Genomic DNA, 10,355 nt, shown 5'->3' with positions numbered 1-10,355 from the left:
AGCCATGATCAAAACCATCCTCATCAAGGAATGCTACTCCCTTTTCACTAACAGGAGGGTAATATGCTACATTGAAGTGGTTGTATGGGGAAAAAAACATAAGGGCTCCTTAAATAGATAATATCATTGTTATGATAGCATTATTAATATTAGGTTAATCTTGCAGTATATAATAATAATTATTTTTCTAGAATATCTATCTCAACGGGCCTCTGTATGACGCCGTGTTTATCGCTGAGGATGATGCATGGAGACGGATCCGCAGTGTCCTGTCTCCCTCCTTCACCAGTGGGCGGATCAAAGAGGTACAGTCCCATCTCTCCTCTCCTTCTTTCATTCATTCCTTTATACAACACAAATAAATGAATGACTAACAACTCTGACGTGTGTATGTGTGTGTGTGTGTGTGTGTGTGTGTGAGAGTGTGTGTGTGATTTGTACTATGTGTATAGTGTGTATTCATTGTTGTTTGTTGTTGTGTGAAGCAGCAACTTTAATGAATTAATCCAAGACAAATTTTCATCCAGGACAATAAAGTATATTTGATCTTATCTTCGATAAGTTCAGTGGTCAGATAACAGAGTATAGAATAATAGTTCATCTTTGGAGTCACTTATTCTTTGACTATATACATAATGTATCCTGTATGGATGTATATTCTCAGGCTATATAAACATTAAAATAATTCCTGTTTCAAACATGATGTTAATATATGTTTTGCACATATTAACACACTGCCAATGGTTTGCGCTCTACTCATTTGACAAACACATGGGCCCTGTCAAGAACCAACCTCTAGTTCCTAAATGCTGGACACTTGGAGATCTGAGTGGATTGGATACAGAAGTGTCTAGGGATAGAGCCTAGGAGTTGTTTCTGGACAGGGCTGTGCATTGAATAGGATTGGAGTCACGTATCATGGTATTTCCTGTTCCTGTTTGTAACCGTGGCATTTCCTGTCCGTCCAGCATTCTTCCCCTTCATGGGTCCTGTTATGGCAAACATGGAGGTATCCCTATTCCCTGCCTCGGTCACAGATTTCTTCTACGCTGTCTTTCAGAAGATCAAGTCCAATCGCGTGGCTAGCACCAGGAAGGTATGTAAATATAACTGATCAAATATACGATCTTCAGCCAGTATTGTGTAATACAATTGTAGAGATTTGGTAGCATCTGGTAGTTCTCATGTGATTTTGATCTGACGTAAGCCTGCTTCCAGAGTCGGGTAGATTTCCTGCAGCTGATGATAGACTCGCAGAAAGACAGCAACTCAAAGGGAGAGGAGCAGAGTAAAGGTGCCTGCCTTAAACACACACACACACACACACACACACACACACACACACACACACACACACACACACACACACACACACACACATCCACACACACACACACACACACTGTATACTAGCATCTAACACACACACATACAGTACCTGCCTCAAACACCTATACCTACAAACACACCGTGGAAATACTCTACTTCGTCCCTTTCTCACACCTACCACCCCATTTCTCCCATCATAATAGGATTGAGTGACCATGAGATCTTGTCCCAGGCAATGATGTTCATCTTTGCTGGCTATGAGACCACCAGTAGCTCTCTGTCCTTCCTGGCCTACAATCTGGCAACCAACCCTCACATCATGACCAAGCTGCAGGAGGAGATACACACTGTGTTTCCCAACAAGGTAACCCCTCTGCAGACTCCTATATAGTACTATTCATGTGGAACAGGAAATATGATAGTGACAGTATTTTAGAGGGTACTGATGAGTGTGTAACCCCTGTGCACTGCAGACTCCTACAGTATCTATTACTATTGCTTTGGAACAGATGGTTAGATAGGTGACAGTATTTTACAGTGTGCTAATGTGTCTGTAGCATCCCTGTGCAGACTTCTGCCCAGTATTATTCATTTGAAACAGGAAGTAGATAGGTGTTGTTGGAATCTTCAGAATAGTTAAAAGGCTAGTACCTGAGAACCTGAGGGATCTACAGGGTATATACCTTAAAAGCATGTCTGACATGCAGTGGTGTGCATGACCATAGAGTGATTTCTAAACTAATACAATTATCTTAAAATAAATTATAAAACTAACAGGTAATCAGTGCAGAGACTTGTGTGATATGTGCTCTCCATCTGACTCGTGCTGCTGCATTCTGTATCATTTGCCAATAGCTTTCTTTGGTCGACCAGACAGGAGAGTGTTACAGTAATCAAGGCTGCTAGTAATACAAGCATGCATTCGTCTCTCAGTGTCAGCCTGCGAGAGGAAAGGTTGCACCTTTACAGCTGTGTTCTGTAAAGGTCCATGTAATATTCAAGCTTTCTAAAAGCTTCCTAACGGTTGTAATGACTATCTTTAATCGGTAGCGATCAGGGAACAAGATCCCTTATAATAAATCCCTTATGAATAAATATTTCATTTACGAACGCTGTTTTGGTTCGGAAAACACGCTTTTTAAAATGCAGTGTCCTACCTGACATTCGGTTTGCATATAAACATGTTGTGAGTGCCAGGGGTGTTCTAGGGGAGTAGACTGACCTTTCTCTGGTGGCTGCCTCTCCCAATCGTGTGCGCATGTAGAAACACAACAGCTAATGTCCAACACTGCAAGTTCATTTCGGGGGGATATATTATTATTAGGGAGGATGTTGTTGTTTGGACAACTTCAGACAGAATTTCTCCACGATGGCAGATTTCCGGCAAACTTACTTACTCTTCTTTAAGTGATACAAATATGTTTTAGTCACATTCTTGATATGGGTTTCAAAATTAAGATCTGAGTCAATGGTAACACCTTGTTTTTTTGCCTGGTGCTTAGTATTACTGTAAGTAGTGTCTTTAAGTGTGCAGACAGTTTGACCAGGACAAGGACAAAGAGCATTTTGGCATCAGCATTAATTAATTAATTCTAAGGTCATTAAGAACCTAGTTAATAACTTAACAACATAGTGCTATCTCAGTGCTATGATCGGCACAAAAGCCAGATTGGAACATGTCAAAGGTACAGTTGGGAAGAAGGAGATTATTTAACAGTTTGAACACCTTTTTTTCAAGAATTATTATTTTTTTGCTTAAAAAGGGAAGGTTGGAGATTGGCCTAAAATCGCTAAGGACTGAAGAGTCTAAGTTACTTTTCTTCAGGAGGGGTTTCACCATGGTAGTTTTAGGTGCAGATGAACAGACCCCCACTTTGCTGAGCATTTCTGTATGACCACTGCAAAAGAGTTCATAGTGCTTTCATGTGGTGGAAGGTGGGGTAACAAGTCATCAAACACATCTTCAGGTCTTGCCTGAGTGATCCTCCTCACCTAATATTGTTTCTCTTATCTCAGAAGTATGTTGCAAATTCCTCACATTTGTAGGTGGAGAGCAGATCACCAGGTGTCTTGTGGGCGGGATTTATAAGGCTGTCAATCGTTGAAAAGAGCACTGTTTGAGTTGTTATGATTCATTATCAATTTTGAGAAATGATCCCGTCTGTCTTGGTGTTTTTTTATTGCCTTATTAAAAGCAGAAAGATGCTCTCGAAGAATATCAAGGTGGACCTGCAGTTTTTGTCCGCTCAGACTTTCTGCAAATTCTTTTAAATTTGGCCACAGCCTTTTTCAGTTTGACTGGTGCTACAGAGTCGATAGTTGCCCTTAGTTTGGTGTTGAAGCTGGTTGCTAAATCATTATCACAGGAGGAAGCTGTTGATGGTGTACTATTCATATTCATATTCATCATGAAATTCTCATCTGCTCAGCGACATGGCTAGATAAATAATAGAGTGAAAATATATTTTTCCCCACTTCTAATAGACTGACATGCATTCATGTTTAGCCAGGTTTCAGATAAAAACATTACAGTGCAGCTTTCGCTCTGAGATAAGATCAATAAAGGTTTTGCCAGATAGGGACCTAATATTCAAAAGCACCATGGTAATGTTCTCTGGGCTGTTGGGTGCTGCCCGGCCACAGTTAATGGAATGGATACCAAGTTATTCACATTTGAACCACCTGACAGTTTTCTTGTAGTCTGTCGACTGTGATAGGAAATAATAGACTGTACCACATTCAGTATTCCAAGCAGTCAATCCACTAAAAGCAGCCCAGTTTAGTGGCATTTTGACTTCTGATTGATCCTTGTGTACATCTATCATTTACATTGTTCAGTGGAATCTAAATGTATTTTCTTCTAACTATCAAGATAACATTATTTAGCGATTTTTTTGTTTATTCATGTATAACAAAAAAGCAAGACACTATTACACACGTACATTGAAAGTAATGGCGTTCTGTATGCGGGTGTCATGAAATTAGGCTATGCAGATTAGAATAAGTACAGTACTGTGTTCATTTCCCAAAAAAAGAACACAAAAAACTAACAGCTCTTCAGATTTGCAACGAAAAATAGTTAGTTCTGGGTTTCGGCTACGTGAACGACCAATCACTAGTGCTCATGTGAGTGTAATATCCCTGTGCAGGCTCCTATCCAGTACGAGGCTCTGATGCAGATGGACTATCTAGACAGCGTGATCAACGAGTCTCTCAGGTTGTACCCCATCGACTTGAAAGAGTCGCCAAGAAATCTGTTGAGATCAGCGGCATCACCATCCCCAAGGGTATGGTTGTCATGATACCCATCTGGACCTTGCACCGTGACCCCGATGTGTGGGAAGACCCAGAGGAGTTCAAACCAGAGAGGTAATGGGCCACATCTTAACCACAACCACAATATCAATCACAACAGCAACGATAAGAGCAGTGTTCCACAAACAACCATAAAACAAACCTAAATGCGACGACCAAACACAAACAGGTTTCTTCAACCATGTATAACCATCATATTACTGTGATTTAATTGATATGTTCTTTAACCCCTCCTCCTCTGAACTCTCCGAGTGTAGGTTCAGTAAGGAGAACAAGGAGAGCATCGACCCATACACCTACATGCTGTTCGGGTTGGGCCCACGGAACTGTATCCGTGCGATTCGCTCTGGTATTGATGAAACTGGCGATGGTGGAGATTCTACAGAGGTTCAACTTCACCGTCTGCAAAGAGACAGATGTGAGACAAAATAATGATACAATGATTGTAAATATAATTTTGTACCTATGACTTTGTTGCGTTTCTATATGTAGCAGAGGTGATTTTGGAATCACACTCGCGTGATGAGGTAGCCCTGCCTGAGACATGTAAACTGAAGTGTCGCCCTCAGACCTTGAGGATGTCCTCTTGGCTTAATAGTAGCGTTTGTGTCTTCCACATGGGAGACCCGGGTTTGAACCCCCATACTACAATTCTGTACTTGCGTACTGCATGAGTATGTACTCCCCATTTAATTTCCCAGATTGCATTTTTCAGTACTAGGCGCCAATCATCCTCAGTATAGGCTACCTACTAAATGATGGAAGTGTGAGATTTAAAAAAAAAGCTATTTGTATTTCTGCAAAACTCCCTCGAGACTTCATAGGGCCATTTTAATGTATGTCGACCCAAGAGAGGTTGTCCAGGAGTTTGAGTTTATTTGAATTTATAGTGCAATGCTACCCGAACGTAACAGTGACACTGTATTAGGTAACATTCATAGTGTAACGCTGACATCTGTTTTACTCGTTCCTTCATACTTTAACTGTGTGTCAACTCTCACCAGATACCCATTGAGATGGACCTGTTCCGCTGCCAGGAGTCCAACGACAACCAGCTCAAAGCAGACAGCCAGTGATGAGGACCTGCCCTGCTGCAGGTCTCTCAGTTATTATGTTACACATAGATCTAGGATCAGCCCCAACACTGGCTACTTTCAAAAATGGGCTTAAAAAAAAAGGGCTTCGCTTTTGCCTTAAATTGAAACTAAATTGGCGCTAATAATTGCACTGTGACCCTAAAATGCACTGTGACTTTTATTCTTTTTTTATGTCTTTTATGCGTTTTTATTCTAATTTTTCTTTCATGCTCTTTCCTTTTTATCTATTTTACGTAAAGCACTTTGAATTGCCTCTGTGTATGAAATGTGCTATATAAATAAACTTGCCTTGCCTTGCCTTGCCTCGCCTCGCCTCTGGGCTCTGCTGCTACTGTATGCTGCTCTCTTTGTATCTGTCTATTAGTGGAGGTCCAGGACTCGTTGTACAGAGACAGTTGTTGTCTGTCGTCTGCAGTGCAGGGATTTGCATGTGACTTGTGTATGTTTTGTACTTGTCTGGTAGTGGGTCTCTATCATCACGCTAAAAACGTGTGTATAATCACAAACTAAATCATAACATGAGAATGAACAACATGCCATCAAAACATGACAATAAATAGGTGTTAGATTAGATTCAACTTTATTGTCATTGTGCAGAGTACAAGTACAAAGATAACGAAATGCAGTTAGCGTCTAACCAGAAGTGCAAAAAAGCAGAAAAGTGCAATGTGAACAATATATACAGGTAGAGCAGTATAAGCAATATATGAGCAGTATAAGTAGTGCAGTATAAGCAGTATATGAGCAGTATAAGTAGTGCAGTATAAGCAGTATATGAGCAGTATAAGCAATATATGAGCAGTATAAGTAGTGCAGTATAAGCAATATATGTATTAACAGTAACATTATAAGCAGAATAAATATAGAATGCAGTATGAACAGTATAAGCAGTATATGAGCTGTATAAGTAGTGCAGTTACCAATGTATTGGGTCTATCTATGGGTATCGTAGTGCAGCAGTAGTCAAAATGTACCTGCATTTTATCGGTTGAAGTGCCATCTCATCTGTCATAAGATTTGACTTGTAAAACTGAAAAGTAGGATACAACTAATAGCCTAAATGTATAAACACAGGCCACAACCAAAAAACAACATGGGAAAATCGTTTACGCATCCTCTGCAGCAGGAACAGTGCAGAGAAAAAGTATGTACAGTAAACCCCATAACTGAATACACTTCATACGCTTCAGCGCGACACAGAACGCCTATACTGCAACAAAGTAAAAAGATGAGACAGACACGTGTCTTCAATAACTTGCATGTTTAATCAAAATACAAGCATTCGGCACATCGTTAACTTGTAGGAAAGTTTAATCAGGTTTTATCAATTGTATTATTTTAAATGTGAAATAAATAGCATCAGTGCAGAGGCTATAACACACTACAAAAGTCACATTAAATCACGGAAAGTAGGCTAGGCTAATTAACGGTACTATATGAATATACAGCCCGAGCCCAGTCCAGGGTTCTGAAAGCGACAAGTAACAAGTGTGCCCATCAACTGTCTAGATATTAGGCCTATACGTAACATTTAGTCCTCCACTTTATATCACAGCCAGTATAACGTTTAAAATGACTACAAAACAAAAGCAATATAGTCTACATTGAACGGCGCATTGTCCATTTGTCATACATGTCCAAACAGACCTGCACACTTGAATAGGAAAGTAGCGCGGCGGTTCGTTGCTTCAGCAAACCTCTCGATGACTTTACTGTTGAAATCCATCTGTCCCTGGATCAATGCATTTTCAATGGAAAGCATGTCAAGGCCGTTCAGTCGCTGGTGTCTGTTCTGTTCTGACAGATGTATAATGTCTTTGAATCCAGCCGATGCCCAAATAGTCTCCACCAAAAATCATACATGGGAAACAGAACAGCGCATGTTTCGAGGTGGTAGCGGTTAGCCATCTCTTTTTGTCAAACCATTCCTGTTGGCCCTAAACGTTTTATCTCCAACTTCTCTTCCAAAGGCAATGTACTGAACCGCATGGTCAACAAATAATCTACACGATTCATTGTGAAAACTTTAGCTAGCTAGCATTAGCGATAGACGTACAGTAGATGAACTGAATTGCTTTGTGATTATTTCCTGTCATGTCAGACCACGTTAACGACATTAGCGTTTAATAGTTTTTCGCCACCTGTTGCTAGGCAGACTTCATACCCAATATAATTTGCGTGAGGTTTTCCCTGCTTACGCCAATCACGCTCACGTTGTTCCCCTCGCAACGATGGGGCAGAGTGCTCCGCTGCCCCACAGCAGAAAGACGGGACAGAGAGCGCAGTCCGCACACACTAGTAATTACTAGTAATTAGTAATTACTCCAAAAACAGCACTATACGAATTATGAGTCAAGTTTATTATATTTATACACACCAATTTCACCATTTAATCTATTTTGTATTAAATATAAAATACTTATTATTATTACTAATAAAAAATAGGACTAATAATTGTTTCGTATTTGTAATGTACTTTATGAGACTTTATGTTTGTAATGTACTTTATAAAGAAAAAAACCCTGTATATCCCCAAATTTCATTCTATGCGATATGTTTTTTCAAATGTTGTATTTGTCTTGTAGGCTACTTTTGTGTAAGCCGTATATTGTGGGTAAAATGCACTATAAATTCAAATGAACTTAAATGTGTATTGCAGTGGAATCCTAACTCGAGATCCGCGTGTAAATCGAATCAATTTCCCATTGACATGAATGCAAGATTTACGCGCGCGGATTTGGAGTTAGGATTCCACCCAAAATGCGTTGCTATTGGTATCATTATGACGTTGATATGTACACAGAATTGAGAATGTTCTGCAATAATACACAAAGTTCTTGAACTTTTAGTTTAGTGGCATAACGAGCTAAGACGCAACCTGAACCTGTGCAATCAGTATTACCAGAGTGAGATATAAAGAGATTATAACCGGAAGATTCGGCGCTTATACACAGCCTACTGACTGAGGTAGGCTAATGTAGGCCAGAGATGTAGTATAGTTGACATATAGTATAGTTTTATAACACTTGTATTTGTAAATACTTGAGACGGCATAGGCCGACTACCTTTACAGCATTTGGACAAGGGACGCGTAAAAATGTCACTGAGAGATATCTGTCACTAGGAGATGATATTCCCATTAAGTCGAATTCAGCGTTGGATATTTCTATATGCCTAAAAACTCACATCTTTAGAAAGGCCTTCCTTTAGGTCCTGTCCTCTTGTTGTTGTTAGTGTTTTGTTTGTGTTTTTGTTTGTGTGTCTATTGCACTCAACTGCACAGGCTTTGAAATTGTGGCTACAAATGAAAAACACATTCCAAATAAAATATATTTTTTATTATTATTATGAGAGACCTAAATGCATGAATTGAATTAGGGCTATTTTAATTTTGCCGAGGTCTTCTGCTTATTAGCCTATAGGCTCCTACCTGTACCAGGCCGATTCCAGTTAATAAAATGTGCCCATTATATGGCCACTGATATTTGACCTGTTGGTCACAATTGTAGGCTATATTTCAAGGCGTGTCAACAAACATAGCCAGCCAACCCACACTGGAAGCTTTTGCTGACTCTAACATAGGCCTCTGACAGGACCAAGTCACTTCGAACCATTGCATCGAACGCTGATAAGAGTTGTTAGGCAGTGAATTACCATGATAGTCATTCCAAACCCATTATGACGCCAGCCGAACACACATTATAGATAATAACATTTCTTTGCTGCCAATCGGTGTACTGGTATTTGTTGACTGATTCAGTAGGGCAAACTCAAAGATTGTTATCCCTTTCTCATTTGGGGAATCTTTCTGACATTCCTGTTGCATTATAGTATGGGTGTGTGGAGATTATTTCAATCATTTTTGTTTGTGTTCTATCTACTGTAGGTGCATAAAAACAATGGAGGTGAAAATATATATGAGTATTGAGGATATCAGGAAGGAGCATGAGAGGATTAAGACAGAGAAGGCAGAGTTTGAGAAAAAGATAGAGGAATATGAGAAACAAAAGAGAAGGGACCAAAAAGTTAGGCAGAGGGAGGAGGAGATCCTGGCCAGAAAGGCAGAAAGACTGCAGGAGGACAGGAATGAGTTCAATAGGGAGAGGGAGGAGATGGACAGTGGGATCAAGATCCTCATGATGGAGATTGAGAAAGAGAAGGAGTCCTCAAAGGAGATACTTAGAAAGGCTGAGAAGGCAGAGGCAGAGTTAAATATGATGAGGAAGGAGAGCGTGAAAATCCAAAGAGACGGACAGAAGGTGGAGCAAGAAATGCTCAGGATGTGGAAGGAGAAGGAGACATTTCTCAAGGCCAAGAAACAGATGGAGAAAGAGATGGAGAAAAATATGGTGGCAGTCAAGAGGAGAGAGGCCCTGGTGATGGAGGCCGAAGAAAGACTTAAACTGAGCAAGGAAAAAGAGAAGGAAGAGCAGGAGAAGGAGACCTCAAAGGAGATGCTTAGAAAGACAGAGAAGGTCGGAGCAGAGTTGCAAATGATAAAGAAGGAGTGGATGAAAATCAAAAGAGACGGGCAGAAGGTGGAGCAAGAAATGCTTGGGATGTGGAAGGAGAAGGAGACATTTCTCAAGGCCAAGAAACAGATGGAAAAAGAAA

General features: G+C 40.2%; 1 pseudogene across 1 annotated transcript in view; it reads left to right on the top strand.

Annotated features, from left to right (window-relative positions):
• The first annotated feature begins 1,543 nt into the window (after nucleotides 1-1,543).
• LOC310824156 (cytochrome P450 3A27-like) overlaps nucleotides 1,544-10,355 on the top strand; it is a 237,517-nt pseudogene continuing 228,705 nt past the window's right edge. The window contains exons 1-2 of the transcript in view: nucleotides 1,544-1,693; nucleotides 4,479-4,698. The product of the transcript in view is annotated as a cytochrome P450 3A27-like (transcript). The remainder of the gene's footprint in view (nucleotides 1,694-4,478; nucleotides 4,699-10,355) is intronic.

This window comes from Argentina silus, assembly GCF_951799395.1.
Source record: "Argentina silus genome assembly, chromosome: Y".
Classification (NCBI taxonomy): domain Eukaryota; kingdom Metazoa; phylum Chordata; class Actinopteri; order Argentiniformes; family Argentinidae; genus Argentina; species Argentina silus.
Note: the sequence above shows the minus strand (reverse complement) of the source record. Positions and strands in the feature narration are given on the sequence as shown.